Here is a 26,080-nt window from a genome sequence, read left to right as displayed (position 1 = left end):
GCACTTTCCAATAGTTCCATGCAGCTGGGAAGTTATAGAGAACACACAGAAGCCAAAGTATCTCTGTAGGCTAGGATGATCAGTTACATTTAATAGGTTAGAATTGATTAAGGATAAATAAAAATAAATAGAAATAACAACAGCAAAAAGAACAGAAACTGCACAAGTGCAGATGAGAAAGATGTGGCCGACTAGAAGCATACTTCAAAAAAAGACTGAGACATTTGTTTTGGGGGGTTTTGTTTTATTTTTTTTAAATAAGCTCTGGCCAGTTTAATTAAAGAAAACATTTTCCTTGATTTACTTTTCACTAGTCTGTTCTGGCATGCTTCTAATGATAACAGAATCACCTGGATCAGCGACAGCCAGTGCACATACTCTGTAGTGTTTTTTTCCACATGCTATAACCATTTCAGTATGTGGCCACTGTCATGTTGGACACCAGTTTGGGCCAGCAGGGCATAGGACTGTATTTCGGATTTCCTTAAGGCTGGGCAGTTGTTGGCAAGGATGACCTGTTTTGCTTTGTCTTGTCTGATCATTTTGAGTCTGCTTGTGCCCCAGGACATACTTTCTACTTTTCATAACAATTTGAAAGCCTAGAGTTGATCAATGCCAGGGACTTTTTTGTGTTCTCTCTGGCTACCATCTTGCTGCTTTGGGTGCTGGCCCTCAACCAACAGCAGCCCTGAGACGTTTGGTTATCTCAGTATTAGCATGTATAAACAGGGAGCTGAGAAAGTTAATATGGATTTGAGCTACATTCATAGTATTCTGGTATTCAGGAATAGGGAGGTGACAGTTCTCTCCCACCCTATGTTGATAAAAGTGGGATTCTATGTTTAAATTACATACATGGCTAACTTTTACTAATGCTTAATGGATATGGAGTGATGAGCTAAATGGTGCACATGATCACACTTATTCCTCACAACAAGCCTTGGGGCACATCCTGTGAGAGCCTTGTCTCTGTAGTAAAGACACTTACTCCATGAGGCTGGACCAACATGTGATGAGGCCAGGGGCAGACCTGGTTGGCCTGACCAAGCTCTTAACTGAGAACAGATTCCTAGAAGTTCACTACTGAAAAATGAATCTGAAGAATCCAGGGAGCTGGGTTGGGAGGAAACCTGATACCTGAAGAACCCGTTTGGGAGAACAAAAACTGCTCAACAAGGAGGGAGAATAGTTGAAGAAGTGGCAGAGAAGAGGAATGAGACTACGGACACAGCTCTGGAGGGCAGAATAGAACCAGTCCATTAAAAGAACTGGTAGGCAGGAGTCCACTGAATGAGGAATTTTCTACATAAAATGACTGTAAGTGTCCAAAAATGGAACTGGCTGCCTTTTGAAGCGCTGAGTGTTCACCTCTGCAGGGATCACCTAGCAGGCAGTAATGATCACCTAACAGAAAGAGACCCACAGACCCTCAGAGCACAGGTAGATGAGATTCTGGAACTATTCTTTGGCTGCCCTCATGGAGCATCTTTTTTTTTCCCCACAATGTTTCTTTTTTAATTGACATATAGTTCATATACAATATTATATTGGTTTCAGGTATAAAACCAGAGCATCATTTATTTTTTGAACAGTGTAAATATATCTACGTGATAATATTCTGTAATCTGGCACTTTATCTAGTGAAGAGAAAAGCTCAGGCCAGATCTTCAGTAGCAGAAAGTACTAATAGTAGTTGAGTATTTAAAAATGCAGGGATGACAGAGAAAATACAGAGAAAAAATTATAATAATTTCTTTTCAGAAAAAAACAGGAAATTAACACCATCTTAGATTTACAGCATCCAAATGAAGATCTTGTATCTCCATTGTTGCCTTGATAAAAATGCCTTGATAAAAAATACAGTGAATTTATTTTATGACATCATGAAATAGTTTCTTAAACAAGGTACTTTTTTATTTTTTGGTATTATTAATATACACTTACATGAGCAATAGTGTGGTTACTAGATTCCCCCCATTATCAAGTCCCTACCACATACCCCATTACAATCAAACAAGGGACTTTTACCAGATTCTTTTAAAAAGATTTAGCAGAGCCTTCATCTAATACTATGTTAAGATAACATATATCACACAGATTCTACAACTGGCCTTTGGCTCTCTTTACCTTACTAATCCCAGTACAAACAAAAACCTCATGATGAGTAGTACTATTTCTACTTCTCAGCAAACTTTCTTGAAAGAACTGATATTGATAAGAACAGCACTTAACTATTTTACTGCCCATTGTAAATGAACAAAAGTAAATTAGCAATTAAAACCCAGAATTATTCACTGTTAAGTTGGCAAGCATTCTTTTTTTGTTAATGTTTTTTTTCTTGTCCTGGAAGTCTGGTGGCAGAATGGTAGTATTATTCTGATGGTGTAAAAAGTGTTATCAGTGTTAACTGATACCAAAATTAATCAATCTTGAGTGTTCTTTCATGTATATGCATTTAGAAGTAAGAACGATTCTGTTAGTTGTAAAGTTTTCGGTTATAACAAGTTTGGTCTCAAAGTAAGGATAACCCTGTAGTCAAATACAAGAGTGAGAATTTGATTCATAACCAGTCATCTCAAAACTTTTCTAATAAGAATGAAATTTCACAGCTTAACTCAGTGATTGCTTTTATAAACTCAAAACAAACAAACAAAAACCAAAGAATATTTAGCCAAATCTGGTGATTTTAAATACATGTCCACAGATTGTTTGCAACTCCTGTTCTCAAGAGGTAGAGCTCATTCCTCTCACCTTGAGTTTGGGTTGGGCTCAATGAGTTGCTTGTAGAGACCAAAATTTGACAGATGTGCTGAGCTGTCACTTCTGTGATTTGGTTATAAAAAGACTGTGGCATGACTCCTTGTGTTCTTTCTTGATGAGTCTCTCTCTCTCTCTCTCTCTCTCTCTCTCTCTCTCTCTCTCTCTCTCTCTCTCTCTCTCTCGGTCTCATATCATTAAATTAACTCTGGGGGAAACCATGTCATGCATGGCCCTATTGAAAGGTCCAAATGGCAAAAACTAAAGCCTCCTACCATCAGCTGGGTGATACCTCTGAGCCAGAGACCTAATTAAGTTTTTCCAGAATTCCTGACACTCAGAAACTATGTGATATCACTTTTGTTTGTTGTGTTAAACTGCTAAGTTTTAGGCAATTCATTACACAGCAATAGATGATCAATATACCAAATGAGGAAGAAAGTTGCTTATGAACTAAAAAGGAAAAAAACTAAAAAAAAAAAAAAAAAGATCAGGGTGGGGAATAGGAAGAGGGGCAAGAAGAAATTGAATTTTAAAAAACCCTAAACCCTGCTAATACTGACTACTTTATATTGTTGTTGTAATAATCTTAAGGCTTCTAGTAAAGCAGTCTCTAGAATAACAGAATTTTAGAACCAGAAGGAATCTGAGTTCATGCTTTTCATCTTGCAGAGGGGGAAGCCCATAGCTCATTTGATCTGCCTGAGACCACGCAGCATGTCGTTGACAAAGCCAACACTAGAACTTTAGTCTCTAGGTTCTCAGGCCAAAGTTGCCACTTCCTTTTTTTTTTTAAATTAAGGTATCATTGATATACGATCTTATGAAGATTTCACATGAGCAACACCGTGGTCACCGCACTCACCCATACTATCAAGTCCCAACCCCACACCCCACTGCAGTTGCTGTCCATCAGGGCAACAAGATGCTATAGAATTGCCACTTCCTTTTAATAAAAATATCACAGAAAACCACCATGCTAGCCAAACTGGATGAGAATGACAGGTGGGGAAAGACCAACAGCTAGGAAATGTCCCAACATAAAGAGAAGTCACCTCTCTTCTCCGTGGTAGGGGGGGGCATCAGGACAGTTTTGAAGTACACAAGAGTTGTAAAAAAGTCACTCCAAAAACTCTCATTTTATAAACTAGAATACAGTCTGATTTTCTTAAATAAAATACAAGTGTGCCTATTGGCGCCTTAGGCTAGCCTCCTAGGAGTCAGGACTCCTGCCTGCCCTTCCTTTTGTGCCATGCCAGCACAAGGCCCTCACAACCTCTTGCTCACACAGCTCAGTCAACACCGAAGGGGAGAAGGCGGCGTGTAGCCTTGTCTATACAGAGGTGGCATATAAAGGATCTACTCTGGGAAAATGCTGGAGAACATCAACTCAGTGTACTTCTTGTCCCAGTACAAATATAACGAGCACAATTGTGAAGCAGGTGACATTTGCTTTTGGATGTCCACATTCTCTCTCCCTCTGAGAGGACAGCATTCATAGGACCAGACTGGGGACACAGTATTGAATAGAGGCCAGTTACTGGCCTCATGAAGTTAGCTCACTGGTGGAGGACACATCTAACGTGGTGGGATTGTATCAACACAGCAAAGGAGGAATCAGAACATCTTTACAGTAAAGGAGGAAGGGCAGGGTGCCATGTCAGACAAAGGGGGTCCTAACCAGCCTGGAAGTCAGGAGAAGCTTCCTGGAGGCATTTATATGTGCTGTATGTGTGTACACATTCCCACTCTTAATTTCTGACCCAGATCTATGCTCTAATTCCAAACCCCAAACCTCCTTGACAATTCCACTTGGATGTCTCATAAACATTTCAAACTTAACATATCCGAAAGAGTCCTTTGACTCTAAGCCTGCTCTTCTCCCAGGCTTGCCTCTTCAGAAAATGGCCCACTTAGGACTTTGGGCTGGGAACCAGGAGTGTGCCTTCATTTCTCCCTTTCTAGAACATCTGCACCCAAATCATCAGCAGCCCTGCAGTCCCTGTTGCAAAATGCACCCCAGATCTATTCAGTGATCTTCCCTTCCTCTGCTACCACTCTAGCCTGGGCCCATCTCTTCTTGTTAGGCCTCTGCCATCTCCTCTTCAGTGGCTTCCTGACTTCCATTCTCAAAGCCCCACCCTCCAAACAGCCAACAGACATAGTTGTTTAAATGAAAATGGATAGTCATTTCTCTTAGGATAGACTCCCTCCCAGGGCCTTAGGGTGTGGACCTCAGCTCACTCCACTTCTCCTCTGTTCACCTTGCCCCAGCCATGTAGACTTTTTTCAAGCCCTTGGTCATGTTTTACTCTCCCCCAGCCAGGGCCTTTAAATTGTTCTTCAACCAGATTCCCTTTACCTTTCAATCAGATTCCCTTTACCTAAAGGATTCTTAGTGATCACGGCCCCCAACCATTGCTTCTTTCTCTCAGGTCCCTGTTTATTTCTTTTACACCATTTGGTACAACTTGTAAATGCCTATATTTGTTTGCTTGCTTTTCACATGTCTCACTTACTAGAGGTAAGCAAGACCTAAATCACATGAAAGTCACATTGAGAAGGGACTTGACCTCAAGAGAAATTCAGAGCCAGTAAAAGTTCTAAGCAAGGGAAAGGGAAGAATGAAATCATACTTGCAATAACTCTGTGGCAGAACAATTTGAATTGAAAAGTGAAGAAGAGTTTGGAGACTGGCAGAGAGGGAGACCATCAGGAGACTGTTTAGGAGGTTGCATCACAGATTGAGTGACTGTATGCAAGGAAGAGGGAGAAAGAAAAGTCTAGGTGATACCCAGTTTCTGGCTTGAACAGCTGAGTAGATGGATGATGTTGCTTTTGCTGGCATGGGGACACAGGAGGAGGAGCGCCTTTGAGGGTCAGTGCAGTCTGCTAGGGATATATTGAGTTTGAGGATCGTGAAAGTGCAGGTAGCCCACTGAGAGTCAGAATCTCCCCAAATATGATTAGCTTGGAGATGTAGATGCTTATTCTATGCATGTCTTAAAAATATATAAGCTAATAACGTTTTTTATTGTAGTATCAACAAGTGGGTAGCTGCAAGTGTCATTAGATGTGCCAAAAATATTAATACTTACCCAGGTTACGTATTAATTGGGAGTGCCAGAGGGCGCAGTGGTTACGAGACATGCTATTGTTGTCCCCCTGCACACTACTTAACTTTGTACCCTGTGACAAGTTGCTCTGCCTTTTGGAGTATCAATTTGTTTATCTGTCAAATGGGACACTTCCACCTACTCATTGTGTTGTGCACAGCAAATTCAGTGATACATGCAAGGTGCTTAGCACATGCAAAGTGCTCCATGATGTTAATTATTATCATCATGTCACCATTACCCTTCAAAAGAATCTTACTATACTTCACATGGGAGAAAGAATTCATTAGTCTACCCCATTAATTGCCTTTAAAGCTGATCCCAGCTCAGATTTATAAGATTATGTCAGATAGGGCTTATCTAATTCCATTATATTTTTCCTGATAACATTTTTTGATAAGACTTTATTTGGGATTAGAATTATACACATTCTGACTAAATTCACACAGATGTCCATGGATGTTTACTATCATTTCACAAGCCAAAGTCACCCCTAAGTAAAAGGGACATTTGGATGAGCTGATGTCCCTCGCTTTAAGTATGCAAACTTCAGTAACAGCTGAGGCACAAAGGCAAAAAATGTAGTATTGGAAAGATTAGACACCTGTTTGACCACAAGAGTGTTCAAAGGCTTCTTTCTAATGGATTGATGGCACTGCATAATGGGAGGAGATGGCATACAATAGTGGTTCCTATAGCTTACCCAACTGGAATATTCTGCAGCAAAGTAAATAAACAGCACAAACATTTGTGGAGGCAACAGATGCCATTCATTCTGAGAAAAGCTTCCCATTTTGTAGCTCTTCGCTACTGGAACACTCTGTGAGTTATAATTAGCAATGAATGTTCTTATCCCTTGCTCAGTCTGTGTGATCTTCTACCCCTCCTCTCTTATTTGCACAGAAATTCTGTTTTATATATAAACTATACCTTCCTTCTCCTGGGCAAAAAATACAAATAAAATAAATAGCAGGAGGGAGTGTATTTTCTTATCAATTTTGTCCCTAACATTTTTCTGGCATTTGTAGAAATTTGAAGGTTCATATATATGACTGCCAGGAAGTAGTTAATCATTCTTCTCCATTTGTGTAGGCAAGAAAAGTGATTATCCAGTAAGTGGCAGCAAACAGCTTATAGATTCATCTTTTCTGATCTAACAGATTCTTATGAATGAAGCAGAATTATTGATTGAGCAAATGGAAATGAAGCTGAAAGTAGAGGATACACATTATGACTGTCCTAAGAAGTAAATAGGAATCTGTCACTTCATCTTCTCCAAGAAGTTTTTCAGGGCAGTAGAGTGTACTGAAGCATGAGCATTCAGAGGGTACCATATGGCATTTTCTGCATGACTTAATTCCTTTTCAGACACAAAGAACAGATTCTGATGGTTTGCTATGATCAGTTGCAATTCATAATACTGCACTGCCAGTATTTAGCAATTTCAGACAACTTGTTTAAAGAATAATGAAAAATGAAACATGCTATGTGATTGTCATGGTCACCTTACATCCAGGATTTTCTGGGACAGTCCCAATTTTGAAGATTCTATTTTGTTATTCCTTTAATTGTGCTTCTTATCAGACCATGAATTCAGGTTTGGAAAATATGTTCTTTAAAGGTCCATTGTTGTTCTTAGATATATTCTAATTAACATTTTCCAGAACCAAAGAATGTATCTTTAAAATAGTACATTAATTTAAAAAAATCATCTGAGGAAAAGTAAATCCCCTTCCTGTAAATTATGGGAAAGCAGCCTGAACAGCCCAACTCTTTGGCACAGATTGATGATTCTTTAGCAATTTTCACATTACTACAGTGGTATTCATGCAGACACAGGCTAAAATAGTTTTGAAGGCCATCTAAGAAGTAGCATTTTAGTTTAACTCAGCTCTGTTTCTGTTTCCAGGAATCTAAAAGAAGGGGTTAAGGGGTTCTAGAATGTGCATGATACAAAATTGCTAACCAGGAACAAAATGATATTTAGATTACACTTGATTCTAATGGCCACAAATTGACTTGGAAAAAAATCGCCTTTTAACCACTAAGTATCAAAAGTTTTATGGCAATTTTAATGTGAAGTCCTTACATTGCAGAAAATTGATTTGGATTAAAAGTGAAATAGGAGTGATGGAAAAATTTGAAAAATTCCATCAATTCTCAAAAGCTTTTAAACTAAATTTGAAAAGATATAGTTACACGTACAGAAAGACTACTTCCTTATTACATTAACCTTGTTTAATAATTCAGACCTTGTTAAGCATAGACAGGCAGTATCTTATTTTACAAATAATGTTGTTGATATTATTTGAGGATCATCCATTGCATTTTTCAATTACTGTCCAACACTAATATTTACTTGTCGTTAAGTACTTTTATCATCATTTGTCTAGCACCTGGTAATTTAATTCATACCTCTACATATTCTGTATAAACTGACTTGCGGAAAATTTCTCCACTCCATTCATCCTTTCCCTGCCTTAGGGCTGAGGGTTTATTACTGTGGTATGGTTTGTACATTGAAGAGATCAAAGGTATTAGCTGATGGATGGGATGTTTTCTCCTCACAAGAATCTTTCCTTCCCTTCCAAGGTTGGAGCAAAATCCAGAGACATTCTGGGTGGATAATATAAAGTTCATCCTTATTTAGTCCACCATGGTAAAGTGGAAAGACCAGGGGTTTATAGTCCTACATACCAGGGTTTGAATTCCAGTTCTGTTGCTTGTTGCTTACAAACTATATTCCAAGTCACTCTGAGACTCAGTTTTGGCATCTGTAATATGGGGACAATACTAAATTCATACAGTTTTCCTAAAGTAAACATATCTAAAGCACCTAGCTTTAGAATATGGCTCATAATAGGTCTGAAAAAAATGTTAGCAAATTTTCTTTAATTAAATAATTGTAAGTATAAGGATTATGACATAAAAAAAGAATTAAGGAATAATGAACAAAGCATTTTTGTGCCTACTTAGTATGATACAGTGGGAGAATTATGGAATCATAGTGCCTGACCTGTCTCCATCATATTTCCCAATCAATTGAGCATTATTTCTCTGATCTGTGAAAATGAGCATAATCATACTACCTCATGGAATTACTATGATACAATTAGGCTCTTAATATGAATATAATAGAACTTAGTTCCCCTTTTCTTGCTTCTCCTTCAATATTTTTTAATAGGGTATTCTCCATCTACTCCTTTTCTGGACAGTGACTACTCAATAATATAATGTCACTCTCATAATGTTTGAAGAATAAGAGACAGAAAACCAAATTTGAAGCAATTTAGGTTCTTGCTTATATTTCTGGTGGGAGAAATATATTAATGTTGTCTATACCATATCTAGTTCCTGTGTGTCTAAGATCCTAGGCAGATAAACTGATGACTATACAGAGAATGAGTCAAAGATGCCCATACCAGCTCAGTAAAAAGATCTAGCTGTTCTGATTTGCTGATTATAGCTCATTCATTCAACTTCCGTTTATTAACTGTCTATTATGTACAGCCATTGGACTAAGTGCTAGTCATGCAACTATGAATAGAACATTCCTTTCCAAAAGAGACATATTAGACAAACTATTACACCAATGTAATGTCAACCATTTATTTATTTAAGAAGTATATTTATTGAGTCACTGTTGGATGCCAGGCACCCAGCGAATGCCTTGGATACAGTTGGAAAGAAGAAAGGCCCATTCATTGACCCCATTGGGTTTACAGCCTATTGAGGAAGACAGATGGTTACTCAAGTAGTAATATATTAAAGGGTTGTGATGGGGCAGTATGGAGAGCTATGCGTGACTTTCAAGAAAGGGGACTTAAGCTAGTGTGTAATCAGGAAGACCTCCTAAAGGAAGTTATGTTTAGGCTTAGAACTGATGTACCACTGATAGCAGTTAGCCAGATAAACAGGGATGGGGAAAAGAAAGGTCTTGGTAGAGGCAACAGTGTGCCCAGGAGCCATACAGTGTTTGGCATATCTGAGGAACTGACAAATGTGGCTGGAAAGAGAGTATGAAATAGGGGTTAAATAAATGTATTATGGGAATACAAAGGAGAAGATGAACTTGACTGTGCCCATGGATGTCAGAGAATGATGCCCAGCATGTAGAAAATCTCAAATGAAAGATGGTACATCACCAACAGGAGGTGAGGGCATGTCTAGCAGAGGGAAGGAATGTGTAAATGTCCAAAGATGAGAATAAGACCAGCACATGCTGGCACTGTAGCTCACAGTTAAGATTTGAATGAAGGAATGGTTGGTGGGGACAGTGATGGAAAAAGATAGACAGGGGTCAAATCATTAGGGACTTTGTTTTAAAGAATTTAGACATGATGTTGAAAACTCAGATGGGAATCCAAAAGAGAATTTTAAGAAGGGAGACAGATGTGAACATAATTTTGTGCCTGGTAGGTTAATAAGGAGGTTAGATTGCAAGATAGATTCAAGGTAGATAGATTCCAGACTAGATGCAAGGAGACCAATTGGTAGGAAATATAATCACCATCCAGGTAGGATGTAATTGTGATGTGAGCAAATGGGAAAATGGGGAGTCTGTATGTAGTATTCCAGATTATTTATGTAAAATTAGCAGATCTCAATAATTGATTAGGTGAAGAGATCATGAGCAGAAGGGATCAGGGATGACTCTTATGATCCCAAGGGAGATATAACTATGGAAGGAAGGACAGATTTTGGACAAAAGATAGAGACTGCAGTTAAGAGATGGTGAATTAAAGTGGCTGTGGGACATCCAAGTGTGGACAGTCTGCAGTCAGGGAGATATGTTGGTTTGGAACTCAGGAGAGAAGTCTGGACTGAAGGAAGATAAGGACTTGCGAGTCAACAATGGTAAGTGATCATTAAGGGAAGGGGTAGGACTGATGAGCCAGGGTATTGTGAGAAGATAAAAGTCCTTTCGTGAGTACCTCGACTGTCTGATTTTCTTCTTTGTCTACAAGTGTGTAATGTTACTGTGTAAAAATTTAAAGAATTATTTCCAACACTCTTAAACAGTAGGAGGAATACCTATGGTTCCAAGAACAAAGGAAAGAATACTGGGCTGTATCTAAGTTTGTAAGTCAGAAAGGAAAGGTAAACAAGAAGTTAAAAAATTTCATACATAATGGTCTCTGTCTCTCTCTCTTTTTTTCCTCCTAAATAACTGAGAATAGCTGCTGATGCAAAGAGGGCGGGGACGAGGAGAGAGCTGAGAAATGGAATAGTTCACACACAGGAGACACAGTGAGGGAGCTGTCTTAAGATCAGTTTAAAAAGGCTGAAATGGGGCCTATATTCTTTTTTTTTTAACTGGTGCTAGAAGCAGACAATGTTCTTAAGCAGAAAATGGGACAAAGTGATTGAAATCTGGGCTGCATGTGATTTTTCTGGACAACATGAATTGGGACACATAGCATTATTTACAAAAGTACCATGCAACAGATTCCACAGGTTAATGGCTGTTGTCCCACCAAAAAGGATGCACTGTCCACTGAGCTGTGAGCAGGCAATAACTATATACACTATACATTGGTCAAGATGCACCTGGAGCTCTAAAAGACTCACAGGGTTACAAATTTGATAAGGCTAGACCCCTCCAGAGGTCCATCACACAGAAACTTGCAAAGGCACATTTGTTTTCACAATTAATGTTTAGGTCAGATGGAGAAATAATAAGTGTGGCCTAAAGTATTGAAATGGCAAGAATTCACTGTGTCTGTTTTGAAAACTTCCCTAACCCATTTAATGGCTCCTTCAGTAATTAACTGTATTCCAGGGAGACACTGAAAATCCCAATGAGTGTGTATGGCTACTTCCAGCCTAAAGAGGCTGCTTCACTTAGTGCCAGGATTTACTGGATTTTTATAAGTTTTCCTTTTTGTGATTTTTTTTCTGACCCAGAAATATGCTTTTTATTTCAGCAGTTCTCTCAAAACAGCTGAATAAATGACAGTTTCCAAATAGCCACTGTTAACTGTAAATCAAAATGTTGTGTTTCCTCAGTTAGGTTAAGATTCTTCAGTTTGTTTTCCTTCTATCACCAACGAAGCACAATCCACCAACAGAATGATGATTAAACATTCTACCAAAAACATTTATTCTGTTCTGTGGCAAACACTTGTCATCTCTAACTTAAGTTGAACAGCCCTTGCTTAAGTGTCTCTGTGTTGCTGTACATGAAATAGAGGCATCTGGAATTTATTCTCTTATTCTCTTTCTAATTATAGCTCAATTTATCAACCACACAGTTTTAAGATGGTTATTCATAGTAGGTTTCTCCATTACAAAATGTACTATAAATATTCATTTCAAAATAATAATTGTTTTTACTCTTTTGAGGGGTAAATATCATACTTGTTTCTATATAATTTTTCTATGTATACTCAACTGAATAATTCTAAAGTTCTGCTTTCCAAAATTATCTCCCTAACCAGAATCTCCCAACCTCAATAAAAAATTTCATCCTCTTACTGACACTCTCTGTATGTGGTAGACCAAATGGTCATGACCTTAGAACTAGAAGGGATCTTGGAGGTCATTAGTTGAGTTGTTGTCAACTTTATAGCTTATGAGACTCTCCTTGGGTGCCAAGCAGATTTAGGGACTTCCATCCCAGAGATTCTGATTCAGTAGCTTGGGGGTAAAGCCTAGGAATGTACATTTTTTAAAAAGCACCCCAAGTAACTCTGATCCCACAAGCCACACATTGAAAAACTCTTACTGTAAACACTTCTTTCTATAGGTAAGGATGCTGAGGGCAGAAAGTGAGACTTGCCCATGATCTCTGGTGATCAAATTAATGTAGTATTCATTAAGGTGTTTCCACAGCTATTCTTGACATTTCTCTATGAATATTCTAAAAGAATAGGGATCAGAACATGGTTACCTTCTTATGAAAATCTTCTACCCTTGCCCTGGGGTGGGATGGAGAATTTGAAAGAATGCACACACCATTGCTCTACAAAGTAAATTTATCAAATATTGGCATCATCAAAAAGCAATGACCATAAAAATATAGTGTTTTCATGTGGTTCTCTAACAATATTTGTGGACAGAGAATAGATAATGAATAAACGAATGAATGAATGCTGAATAAATGAATGAATATGTCAGTGAGCCCTGCCTAAAGACAAGACAGAAAATGTTTAGACAATGTGATGACTGTCTCAGATTATACAAAAAGTCCCCTTCCTGGTCTCAAGGCTACTGTAAGGTAGCAGGAAGAAGAATTCATCCTTAGCAAAAAAAAAGCTTCCATAGTGTGTGAGTACAATTCTATATAGGTAGTTTCTTTTTTATTCCTTGTAAATAGCTAAAAAGTACTTACAGATTTCAGTAGTTCAAATATAAGGTTATAATTGGATTGTTCAGAAAAAACTTTCTCTTCCTTTTTCTTTTTTCGTTACCTTCATCAGAGGTGGAGAGGGTGTCGGAGTGGGAGGTTTCACTCTGTCTTTAACTAGTTGACTTTTGCTGATGAAGAGGTTACTTCAGTTTGTTTGGCTTCTTGATCTATTGTTATTCATCTGTAGTTTTGCTTCTAGTCAAAATGGAAAGCAACTGTACTTTGTCATCCTTTAATGCTGGGAGATGACAGGAAGCTGGGTTTTATTTGTTTTTCTCTTTGAAGTGATACAGCTGAGTGAGCTGACGTGTCTCATTTTAACCAGAAGTTTTGCTTAACTTCATAGAAACAGCTACTTCATTGAGAACTGGTGACCTGCTGGGCTGGACTTCTGCAGAATTATCAGAGAGGACAGGGAGATAATGGGTGATTTCAGAAAATTTGGAAGTCACACCAGTGACTCTAGAAATCTTGTTTGATTCCATATAAAAAACAAAGTAGGCCTAACCAAAATGTGCCCTGTAAGCCATATGAGGCCCATGGCCTCCCTGATATCTTTACCTAATTTAGATTCTCTACAACTAGAAATAAGAGACAAAAACTAACAAAAACAAAATACCCTCTCAAGCTTTGTGAAGACAGGCAACATCATGTCCATTAAAGACATCATGCCAATTAGGACCAAGCAGGGGATATTGATGGAGCAGAGCAGGATAGAGGGAGATGCTACAAAAGGGAAAGCACAAGTTGGAACTCTCCACAGATCTGCATTTTATATTAAATCTTCACATTTTTAGTGTTGACTTTTTCCCGAAGGCTCCTGGATTGTAATTAAAACTACATCTCTGAATCCAAAGCCTTTGCATTCTGAAGTCTAGAGTCTACTCCCTTCTGTAAATAAATGAAATTCTGGGTCTCTTGCTAGATTTCTGTATCAGCCTCTAGGATACAACTATGAAAATAATTCTGATATAGGGGCTGTAGTTTTAATATTATGAAATATCATTTTATTTAGCATTTCTCTGATAACTAATAATATTGAACATTTGTTCATGAGCTTATTGACCATTTGTAAGTAATCTTTTGTGAAGTGCCTGTTCAGTCTTGCCCACTTATTTATTGGGTTGCCTTTTTATTATTGATTTGTAGCTCTATATATGTTCTGGATACAAGACTTTTGTTAGTTGTTTCCTTTTTATTTAATAATGGCATTTTTTGATGAGAAAATTTTTTTAATTTAAATTTTTGACAAAGTTAATTTTCTTTTAGTGCTTTTTAAAATACCTTTTCTAAGGAATCTGAGTTTGCAAAAATAGTTTCCTATATTTTCTTCTGGAAATGCTTTAGTTCTGGCTTTTACATTTAGGTCTAGGAATCATCTTTAGCTAATTTCAGTATATAGTGTAACATAGGGACAGTGTCCAGTTTTTTTCACATACTTGCTCAGCTATTCCAGCATCATTTGTTGAAAAGGTTTTCCTTTCCCATAAAGTACATTTATAAAAGTGGATTAACCATATAAATGTGAGTATATTTCTGGACCCTGTCCTGTTTCATCGATCTATATAACTATCATTTTCTATGCCAATACCATGCTGTCTTAATTACAGTAGCCTTATATTAAGTCTTAAAATACAATTATGTGAGTCTTCCAACATTGTACTTTATTTTCAAGGTGATTTTGGCTATTTTAGATCTTTTGCATTTTCATTTAAACTTTAGAACAAATTTGTCAATTTTGCAATAAAGCCTGCTGGGATTATGACTGGGAATGCATAGATTCTATAGATTAGTTTGGGGAGAATTGACATTTTTAGCCAAATTGAGTCATTCAACTCAATAATAAAGTTTAGCTTTCCATTTATTGAGATCTTTAATTTTTCTCTGCAATGTTTTACAGTTTTCAGCATACAAGTCTTTCCCATAATTTGTTAAATTCATCCTAAAGTATTTCATATACTTTGAATCTATTATATAACTTAAATGCTATTATAAATAACATTTAAAATGTTTTCAATTTCTAGTTGTCCAAGTTAGTGCATAGAAACACAATTGATTTTTGTATATGGACCAGGTTTTCTATAACCTTGTTAAATTTATTAGGTCTAATATCTTTTGGTAAATTCCTTAATATTTTCTATGTGTGTGACTTCTTATCTATGAATAAAGATGGTTTGTTTCTTTTTTCTCATCTCTGTGTATTTTATTTCTTTTTCTTGTATTATTACATTGGCTAGGACATCTCATATAGTGTTTTTTGTTTTTTGGGATTTTTTTATTAAGGTATTATTGATATACACTCTTATGAAGGTTTCACAAGGAAAACAATGTGGTTACTACATTCACCCTTATTATCAAGTCCCCCCCCATACCCCATTGTAGTCACTGTCCATCAGTGTAGTAAGATGCCACAGTGTCCCTCTCTGTGTTCTCTGAGCTACACTGTCTTCCCCATGATCGCACATACACCATGTGCACCATTCATGGTACCCCACAATCCTCTTCTCCCTCCCTCCCCACCCACCCTCCTCCACCCCTCCCCTTTGGTAACCACTAGTCCCTTCTTGGAGTCTGTGAGTCTGCTGTTTTGTCCATTTTGCTTCATTATTATACTCCACAAATGAGGGAAATCATTTGGTATTTGTCTTTCTCTGCCTGACTTCTTTCTCATATAGTGTTAACTAGAAGTGGTGAGACTGAACATACTTCCTTGCCTTGATCTTAGGGGAAATAATTCATTTTTTCACTATTAAGTATGACAGTAGCTAAGGATGCCCTTTATCAGGTTCAAGAAATTCCTTCTATTAATTTGCTAAGAATTGTTATTATGAATGGATTTTGTAAAACACTTTTTCCACATCTACTGAGTTGTGCATATAGTTTTTCACCTTTATTATTCTGTATATTATTTCATCACCTTATATAGTATATAACATTGATTTTTCAAATGTAAATTCCTATAGCAAACCCAACTTCATGATGCATTATCTTTTTAATATTCTTCTTGATGTTAGTTGCTTATGTTTCAGTAAGAATTTTTCCATCAAAATTTGTGGGAAATATTGTTCATCTCATTATTTTCTTATGATGTCTTTGTCTGGCATTACAGGTTAACACTGGACTCAGAAAATGAGATGGGAAGTGTTTCCTTATCCTCTGTGTTCTGAGTTTGTGTGGATTGGGATTCTTTTCTTTCCCAAATGTTTGAAAAAATTAACCAGAAACCACTGGGACCTGGAGTGGGTTTTCGGAGGATTTGAGTTGTTTTTTTAATTATTTTACTAAGGGATCATTGATACACACTCATATGAAGGTTTCACATGAAAAACATTGTGGTTACTATATTCACCCACATTTTCAAGTCCCTCCCATACACCATTGCAGTCACTGTCCATCAGTGTAGTAAGATACCACAGAATCACTACTCTGTGCTGCACTGACTTCCCTGTAACCCCCCCAACACACCATGTGTATTAATCATAATTCCCTCAATCCCCTTTTTCTTCGCTCCCCCACCCCTCCCCTTTGGAAACTACTAGTCCTGTTTGGGTTTGTTTTATGGTTTTGGTTATTTGGATTTTTGTTTTATAAAAATTTTTATTGAGGTGAAATTCATGTGGGGGAGTTTTAATAATAAAGGCCTTTGATAAGAATAGAATTATTGTGATTTTTAAACTTTCTTCCTGTGTTAGGTTGCACAAATTGTGTTTTTCAATGAATTTGTCTATTTCATCTAAATTGCTAATTTATTGGAACTGTGGTGATATTCCCTCTTTTATGTTTAAAATTGGTAATTTGTGTTTTCTGTCTTTATATTCTTCAGCATTTTCTAGGTATTCATCAATTTTATTACTGTTTTCAAAATTTTATTACTATTCAAACTTTCAGCTTTATTTTCTCTATTTTTTTGTTTACCATTTCTTTGACTTCTGCTTTTACATTTATTATTTCCTTTTTTTGCCTCTATCTACCTTAAATTTAATTTCCTTTTTTTTCTTTATTTTTTAATGTGGAAACCTAAATCACTGACTTAAAACTTTTATTATCTTCTCATATATGCATTTAAAGCTACAAATTTTGTTCTAGACACTGCTTTTTTAGTTTATGTTTATGTCATTCAGTTCAGAATAATTTTTAATATTCTTATTTATTCCTTTTCTGATCTAGCTGTTATTTAGAAGTGTGCTGTTTAATTTCCATGTATTTGAAACACTCTTGGATTTCTTATCATTATTGATTTCTAATTAAATTTTTTGTAGCGGTCAGAAAAATACTATGTAAGATTATAGTCTTTTGAAATTAACCGAGTCTTGTTTTATGGCCCAGCATATGATTTATTTTCATGCATGCTCCAATGTACGTGTGAAAGGAATTTGTTTTCTATAGTTGTTACATATTGTGGTATATAAACATCTAGGTTAAGGTGGTTGCTAGTATAGTTAAGATTTTCCATATCCTTACTAATATTTTTGTTTATTGTTCTATCAGTTACTGAGAGAGTGGTGAAAAAATCTCCAATTATCATTGTCTATTCCTTCTTTTGGTTTATATATACTGAAGGTTTGTTATTAGTTGATACACATTTCTGATCTCTGTGTCTTCCTAATAAATTGATCCTTTTATCATTTAGAATGTTCTTCCTAATTTCTAGTGTTACTCCTTGTCTCATAGTCTACTTTCTCTGGTATTAATAGAATCATGCTAATTTTCTTTTCTTACAGTTTGATGGAATATCTTTTTCTAATCTCTTACTTTCAACCTACCTGTGTTTTTAGATTTAAAGTCCATCTTTTGTAAGAAGGAGATGCTTGGTCTTGCTTTTTAATTCAGTCTATAATATCTTTCTATTAATGGAACATTTAATCTATTCACAAAAATGTCATTAACAAGGTTGAGTTTAAGTTTACAGTTTTGCTATTTATTTTTGGTTTGTCCCTACACTTGTGCATTTTTTTACTTGTTGGGTTACAAGATGCATCCATACCTTATTAGAATCTACTTAGAGTTAGTATAGTACCACTTCATGTAAAATATAAGCACCTTGAAAGGGTATAGTAACTTTTACATACATCTTCACACAAATTTGAATATATATACAGTATAAACCCTACAGAATGGCATTGTAATTTTTGCCTTAAGCATGATATGTCTTATAAAGAAATTAAGAGAAGAAAAATACGTGAAATTTTTATTTGCCCATAAAATTAACATTTTTAGTGATCATAATTGTTTTCTGATATCCAGATTTCCTTCTGATACCATTTTCCTCCACCTTGAAGAACTTCCTTTGGCATTTTTTGTAATGCAAGTCTGAATTTGAGTGACATTTGTACATCTATTTGGAGGTTCTTTCCTCTAATCACCCTCTTCTCTGAAATAAGTTCTACAATTTCCAAGCACTGTAGCAGCTCTGAATTCTGTCAGCTGACACCTTAAACCAACTGGGATCCCCTTTTGCTTGCACTATAGTCATGCAGACTGGGGAATATCCCTAACGGAAAAACAATAGAAACTTGGATCTCATATAGGATGGTTCTGTCTGTTTAATGGTTTAATTCCCTTCAGGATCTTGCTGCTATTGGTCGCTCTCCAGTGCCTTCAAATAATTGTTTTTTATATACTTTTTAAGAGTTTATAAATGTTACTCAAGGGAGGGTTAGTTTAATACAAGCTACCCTGCCAATAGAGGAACCAGAATTTACCCTTTGCTTCTTACCATATAGTAGGGGTCAGACAACTTTTCTATAAGAGCAAGTTAATAAATATTCTAGGCTTCATAGCCCAAAAGACAAAATCAAAGATATCATGTAAATATCTATGGAAAGAGAGAGAAAACAAACATCCACAAAATTTGTATTGATGAAATTAATAATAATAATAACTGAGTACTCAGTTTAGTAATAAAAGTCTACTAATGAAAAGAATGGAATTTTGTGGGTGGGGGAAATATCATTTTGCTTAATTGGGGTCAATAATAGTGTTGCCTATTATCAAAATTGATTGTAATTGTTCATCCATTGATGCTAATCTACAATAAGATTTTATTTTTGAAATGTCTATTTTACAGAAATAGGTACTGCCAAATGCTGTTATCAATATATTAGCATATGATTTTAATTGAGCATATTCATTTTTTAGAAGACATATGTAGAATTCTATTAGATTATTTTATCAATATTTGCCTTTCACCATGTTATTATGTTGCAGATTAATCATTTCTAAGTGAAAGTTAGGTGGAAGCTCTTCAACTACACATTTAAATAGATTTTTAAAAATAGAAATTTCCTCTGGATTTTGCATTGAGATGCAAAAAATACTGCTAGTACTGTAGTGAGAGATTGCAAAATGTGTCCTAGATAAACTTCTACGGATATGGAGATCTTCTTATTTCCACTTTTTACAACATGGGACATATATAAAGTAACGACATAATTTGTGATTTAATCAACATTGTCTTCAAAATGACTTTACCACAGAATGAATTTCACATATATGAACTATTTTAACTAGTAATTTTAGGTTGAAATCTTTAAGAAACATTATCAGGTTTGAACCAACAGCCATTCCAGAGCCATTTGGTGTTCAATTGTAGTAGTTGAGGGTGGTTCTCAATCAGAAAAAAAGCAGTCTTAGTCCTAAACTTTAAAAATCACAGTAACACTTTACCAGTGCTAAGCCGTTGATTTGTGTGATTAAGCAGGTCAGGACACTCATCTTCTATTTCCAACAAAAATTCACACATCTTAACAGTTGTTAAGTTCTTGATAGCAAATGAAGTTCACCGTTGACACTGTTGTTTCAAAAGCATACAATGGATTCATTCACATGTTTCCTGAAGAACAGCTGCTGATGAATGATACGGTAAACAAACTTACCTTTTTACAAGTTTTTTAAATTTGTTCAACTAAGCCTTTTTCAGCTGCACATATTTTTACCATCATTTGTAACACATCAGAGCAGATTCTACTTCAGGTTGTACTCAATTAGCATTTTCTTAATTTCTATCTTGCCTGTAGTTTTTCCATGCATACTTTTCATAAAGGCTAATTCTCCAGTCACTTCCAAACTCAGAGTAGGCTCCTCAAATAATCAATCATTTCAGAGTATCAGTAACATCTGTCAACTCATCAAGAGCCAAGGAAGACAATTCAAAGTAATTTGCCTTGTTTTTAAATTGACTATTGACATTGCTCCCCATGTCCTCAAATCTGCAAGTAACTGTTCTCCCCGAATACTAGTAGTTTTAAATATGTTTATTTTTATGTACACATTTCTTCAGCTGCTAGAATCAAGCACAATTTAATTAACTTGTACTAGTAAACAGCTCTCTGCTGGCATAACAAATCACTTAGAAACTAACTTTGCAGCCTCATTTTCATTTTTTATTTTTGTGCAGAAATTTTGCTGTGATGAGATATTCTGTTTTAAATTAAAATTATCAATTTTTTTCTTACTGTTATGTTGCTGTGAGATGGAATATTGTGATGAGGGCTTAGTCTGCTAGTGTCAGTGCATATGTACTTTCAGCACAGCTATTATGTTGTTGCATAATAAACACAATGCTGTGCTATATAATAACAAAATAATACACACTCAACTTTGCCTTAGACATTTGACACTTTTTTTTCTTCATTTCTTGTTTTGACATGATTGGTATGCACTGATGATAAATCTAAATGTTCTGGTATAATGATGTGTGCGGCACTCAAAATGCTATCAGGTTAAAACTGCATCACTGTGATTTATAGTACACTGAACAGCAGTGAGAGGCAGTGAGAACCGCACATACGTACTGTTTCTAGTACTCAAATCTGCAGTTGGAGCGTGACAGCAGCCACATACGATATGTAAACAAATGACTGTGTCTGTGTTCCAGTAAGACTTTATTTATGAAAGCTAAAATTTGAATTTCATGTAATGTATCCTAAAATAATCTTCTTTTGATAAAACTAGGTGACTAGCTATATTTGGGCTGTGGGTCATAGTTTGCCACCCCCTGCTCTATAGCAATCCAGAATCATTTACAGTCTTCCTTCTAGTTATTCCCATTATTTCGTATCTCCATGCCTTTGCACATACTGCGTCTCTCTCACTGGAATGTTCCTTTTCTCTACATCTTCCTGAAGTTAATTTTCTAAGAAACTGATAAATTGCCACCTGCTGGATTTTTTGTATGGTTCAATATACTGTACTTTTTATGTGATTTTGCTATTGTATGGCTAAGTCCAGAAAGAAGATATAAAAGAGTGAAAAATCTGTTACTGCACTGTTCCCTGAATCACATTAAAACAACCTGTTATTTCATTTTATTTTTAAATAAGTAACTAGAAATTACCCTGAGAGGGAGTCTGAGGTTTGTAGGATGAGAGAGAAGTGCAGAAAAATATCTTTAGATCTAAAGATGTTTATGAGGATTAAGTAAGCTAGAGAATGAATACTCTTAAGCACAGAGAAGGTTCATAATAAAACTGAGTTTCTTATCTCTTTCCTCCTCTGAAGATGTTTGATTTTAAAGCAAATTGGTAAAGGACATGTGTGCTACCACACATAAAATTCAGCTGCTGTGCACACTAAATATAAATAGATTTTCTTATGCCGTATCATTTTTTATTATCTACTAGTTTGATTCCCCTATGATCCCATTTCTATTTCTGTGAATAATATCTTATTTTTGAAACTATTTCGCTTTATGGGAATGCTTTAAAATACTTGGAAAGAAAAGAGGAACATTTCCTTTAAGAATCTATTCACGTTATAAACCAGTTTTGTCACAGGCTTGTAGCAGGTTGGAAAATATAGATATCTATACAGGTTTGCAAAGAGCCATTGTTAAAGCTTTGTTGCATTGGGAAAAGCTAGTTCTTGGACTGTCAACAGATCTAAGTCTCTCATTCTATAGAATGAAGAACCAGGAAGTTTGAAGGACTGATATTATTGTTATGCCGAGGAAAGCAGAAGAATCTGTCAGAATCCACAGGAGGAAGGATTCTTTGGCTAAAAAAAACCCTTTGCATCCTCAAGGAAGGGGACTAAATTGAGTTCTAGCTAAAATAATAAACTGAAATTAGTTCAAGGGATACTTCCCCCTTAAAGCCTTCTCTGATCTCACCTCACCCATCTACCTGCCAGATAGTTCCAGATTTAGGGCTCCCTTCTTCCACCATTATCATATGTGTGGCTCCAGGCAGACTACTTTCAAAACATTGACTACCCTCCTTTGCATCTCCTTTTTTACATTTCTGCCTCCCAGTACTGTGGGAAGCCACAGCTGGGTTTGAATCGTGACTCCACCACTTAACTCTGCAATAACTGGAGCCATGTCTTTCTTCTAATTATCTTTGTGTACCCAGCAACTAGCAAAGATTTAATAAACTTATGGAAGAAAGAGAGAGAGAGAGAGAGAGAGAGAGAGAGAGAGAGAGAGAGAGAGAGAGAGAGAGAGAGAGAGAGAGAGAGAGAGAGGGAGGGAGGGAGGGAGGGAGGGAGGGAGGGAGAGGGAGAGGGAGAGAGAGAGAGAGAGAGAGAGAAAGGAAAGAAAGGAAGAAAGGAAGGAAGGAAGGAAGAAAGGAAGGAAGGAAGGAAGAGGAGGAAAGGAGGAAAGAAGGAAAGAAAGAAAGAAAGAAAGAGATAGATGGGATAAAGAAATAGGGGAAGACAATCGGAAACTTTTGTGCTGATGCGCAGGCTCTCTGGCTTCCACAGCGCTTCTTGTCCTTAAAGCTGCCGCTACACACACCCAGGTTCCAAACAATAAGTATTGCCAAGTTCAGGCTCAAGAAAGGAAAAATCAAGGTTTAATTATGACGACTGATAATTAATGAACAATAAATGTTGTTATAAGAAAGGGCACTGAACTATATGGAGGTGCGTGTGCATGTATGTGTGAATCTGTGTCTGTATATCTGTGTGTTCATAAAGTGTTCTCCTGTTTGGTTTTATGAACCAAGAAAGAAAGATCAAGAGTAGTAGGGAGGGAATAGATGGAATCATAGGAAAAGGAAGATGACTACAAATATTGTTAAACATTATATTAAACTAATCAAATTTCAAGTAAGCCTCACTTTCCATAGATATGGTCACCATATCTGGATGGCTAGGTGGCCATAGAAATTCTTTTATCCCTTCCTACTTAGTTTGAAAGTTCTTCCTCTCCTTCCTGTTACCGGGGGCTACCTCCAACTGGCCAAAATTTACCTCGTCTACTGCCTGGACAGGCAGAGCAGTCTGTGATGGCAGAATGAAAGTAGCAAAGGAAATGCTGAAGAAAAGGAAAGTTGGAGGAAAAGTCTTTGGACAGCCTCTTCCCCCTTCTCTTATTGGCTTCAATTTGGCCTCCCAGTAGGTCTCTAACCATACCTTTGCTTCTCAAAATGTGGTCTTCATCAGACCACCTGGGGAAGCTTACAAACATGCAGGTCTCTGAGCTATGCCTGCTGAATCAAGTTGTGGCCTTGGGGCCTGTGAATTTTGGGGGGTGACTGTTTGTATGGTATCTTAATTATTTTATTTTCTGAATAAAAATATATTCATGTGGTTCAAAATTCAAAAAAATATACAAAGATATACAGTGAAAAAAATTTTTTCTACCCCTGTATCCTCTCTTCCCAGTTCCCAATTCCTGCCTTATGGACGACTATAACCACTAGTTTCTTAGGTATCTTTTTAGTTTCTCTCTCTATGTATCTGCAATCTACTTATCTATGTCCTCCCGATTCATTTCACACAAAGGAAGTGTAAGTGCATACCATGCACACTGCTTTCTACCATGCTTTATTCATTTATTTAGTTTATTAACTTCTCTTGGAATTCTTTTCATATAACATCTCCCTTTTCCAGGGAGTTTCTGCATTCTTTCATACAACTGCTTATTTTTCCACTGAATGGACATACCACTAGATATATGATAGTTACTGTATTTGTTTGTACCAGAATTTGTCATTTATCTTTCTGTGTATTTTTATGTCATGCAGACTTTTTTTTCACTTCCTTTTAACTAATTTTTTTTATTATTAAAGTATCACTGATATACAATCTTATGATGGTTTCACATAAACAGCACAGTGGTTTCAGCATTCACCCATACTGTCAAGTCCTCACCTCCTCTACTGTGGTCACTGTCTATAAGCATAGTGAGATGTTATAGAGTCATTGTCTTCTCCATATCATGAAGACTTTTAAAAAGTTGTTTTATGAAGTCAAAATGATCCCACTTTTCTCTTATTCCTTCTGGAGTTTGAATTATATTTAGCAAGATGTCAGGCACTTTCCTAGGCACTTCAACATACTATGTTATTGAAAAAGTGTTTCACTGTATAATTTCAGCTAGAAAGAATTCAACAGGATAAAATTACTACCATCCCATCAAGTGTTTTAAAGGTACATAGTATGGCTAAGTCGGTTTAAGGCTATATAAAAATGGAAATTCTCTCATGTTTAGCAGTTTTATGGTCCCCCCTCTTTTTTTCTTTAAACACTTAAATATTTTCTTCTGCATTTTAAAAAGCCCTCTCGGTGAGTCTTGCATACATCGAAGTCTGAAAACCACTTCTTCGATAGATATCTTATCTTTCTACTCATCTCACCTCAGAAAGTCACATTAAGTCTCAAAGATCCACTATTATCAGCAACATGTTCTGTGTACTTTCATGTGAGGAGACCTGATGCAGCATTAGGGAAAGCCCATTTCTTATGGTTTTACCTGGCAGTGTCACTCAGACAAGGGATGTTGCTTGTCTCAGGAACTGAACTGAGATAACATAACCGAATATGTTCAAACGCATCTTCACTACTTATGGTCTTGGTAGGTATTTTGATCTTGAAGAACTTCAGTTTCTCATCTGTAAGATGGGAGACAACAATGCCTATCTCAAGACTGTTGTAAAAGTTAAATAATATTATGATATAAAATGCACAGTAAAGTGCTTGACACACAGTGAGGGGTCAATAAATGGCAGTTGGTCTGAACAAGGTAGGTCAGAAGTTGTGAGGTTGTCTTCTGTCCCACACTGTACCAAAAGAGGAGATAAATGCAGTTGGAAATAACAGGTGGTAACAGTAGAAAGGAAACAGGCTGGCCAATCCCTAGGGCTCAGAGAAGAAAGGAAAAAGAGCTTTGGGGAGCTGGCTAAAGACCTGGAATGTCCTTAGAGTTTTATGTTGGCAAGAGACCTTGCCTCCTACAGCTGCTCACCTATCAACTCTTCGGAATTTTAAATTAAAGGCACAAGATGATTTATATGGTTGCTTGTGAGTGGTAAATAACAAGAAAAAAAAGTGTCCATAAAAAGTCCAAATCAGTAAACTTTCTAGCTTTTCTTTCTTTGCTTGATGGTGCCCTGCCAAGACCTCCATCAAACTTGGCTTACTGGCTCCTCTGCTCTATGACCTAGAGCTCACCGGTGAGGTCACAAACTGGTTATTATCCAGTAGCTACACTGCTTATCAAGCTTTGCCCTTGTTTTCTACTGTATGAATGCTTGGGGCTCTTCACTATACAATGAAAATAAACAGCAATGTAAATAGTCTCCTGGCTACTTGATCCAAACCAATAAGGAAAACCTGCTTTACAAGCTTCCACTGAAACCTCTAGTAGAATAAGCAACTGATAATTCTACACCAAATGTATGGCATTTAGCCAGGACTAACAACTGTTCCCTTTTCAAGCCACATTCTGGTGACCATGGAGAGTCAAAATAGACATTTTGATTCTAGAGCATTTTTTAACAGAAGGTGAAATTGCAGTGCCATTATGCAAACTAACCATAGGCTTAGGATGAGAAAAAAATTAGCTTAAAAACTTTAAAGAAATTGGTCAACTGCCAATCAACATTCTTTTTAAAAAAAAGGGCTCACCAAA

General features: G+C 36.5%; 1 long non-coding RNA gene and 1 pseudogene across 1 annotated transcript; both read right to left on the bottom strand.

Moving 5' to 3' along the window:
- Nucleotides 1-300: 300 nt before the first annotated feature.
- On the bottom strand, nucleotides 301-649 carry LOC108390000 (large ribosomal subunit protein eL30 pseudogene; annotated as a pseudogene).
- An 11,060-nt stretch (nucleotides 650-11,709) lies between these two features.
- On the bottom strand, nucleotides 11,710-25,693 carry LOC140845358 (uncharacterized). Its single transcript, XR_012124154.1, has 3 exons — nucleotides 25,415-25,693; nucleotides 24,923-25,061; nucleotides 11,710-13,615 (listed from the first exon to the last, which is right to left on the bottom strand). It is a non-coding gene; the product is annotated as an uncharacterized lncRNA (long non-coding RNA).
- Between the last annotated feature and the right edge of the window lie 387 nt (nucleotides 25,694-26,080).

This window comes from Manis javanica, chromosome 2, assembly GCF_040802235.1.
Source record: "Manis javanica isolate MJ-LG chromosome 2, MJ_LKY, whole genome shotgun sequence".
Lineage (NCBI taxonomy): Eukaryota > Metazoa > Chordata > Mammalia > Pholidota > Manidae > Manis > Manis javanica.
The sequence above is the reverse complement of the archived record's forward strand: the minus strand, read 5'-3'. Positions and strand labels throughout refer to the sequence as shown.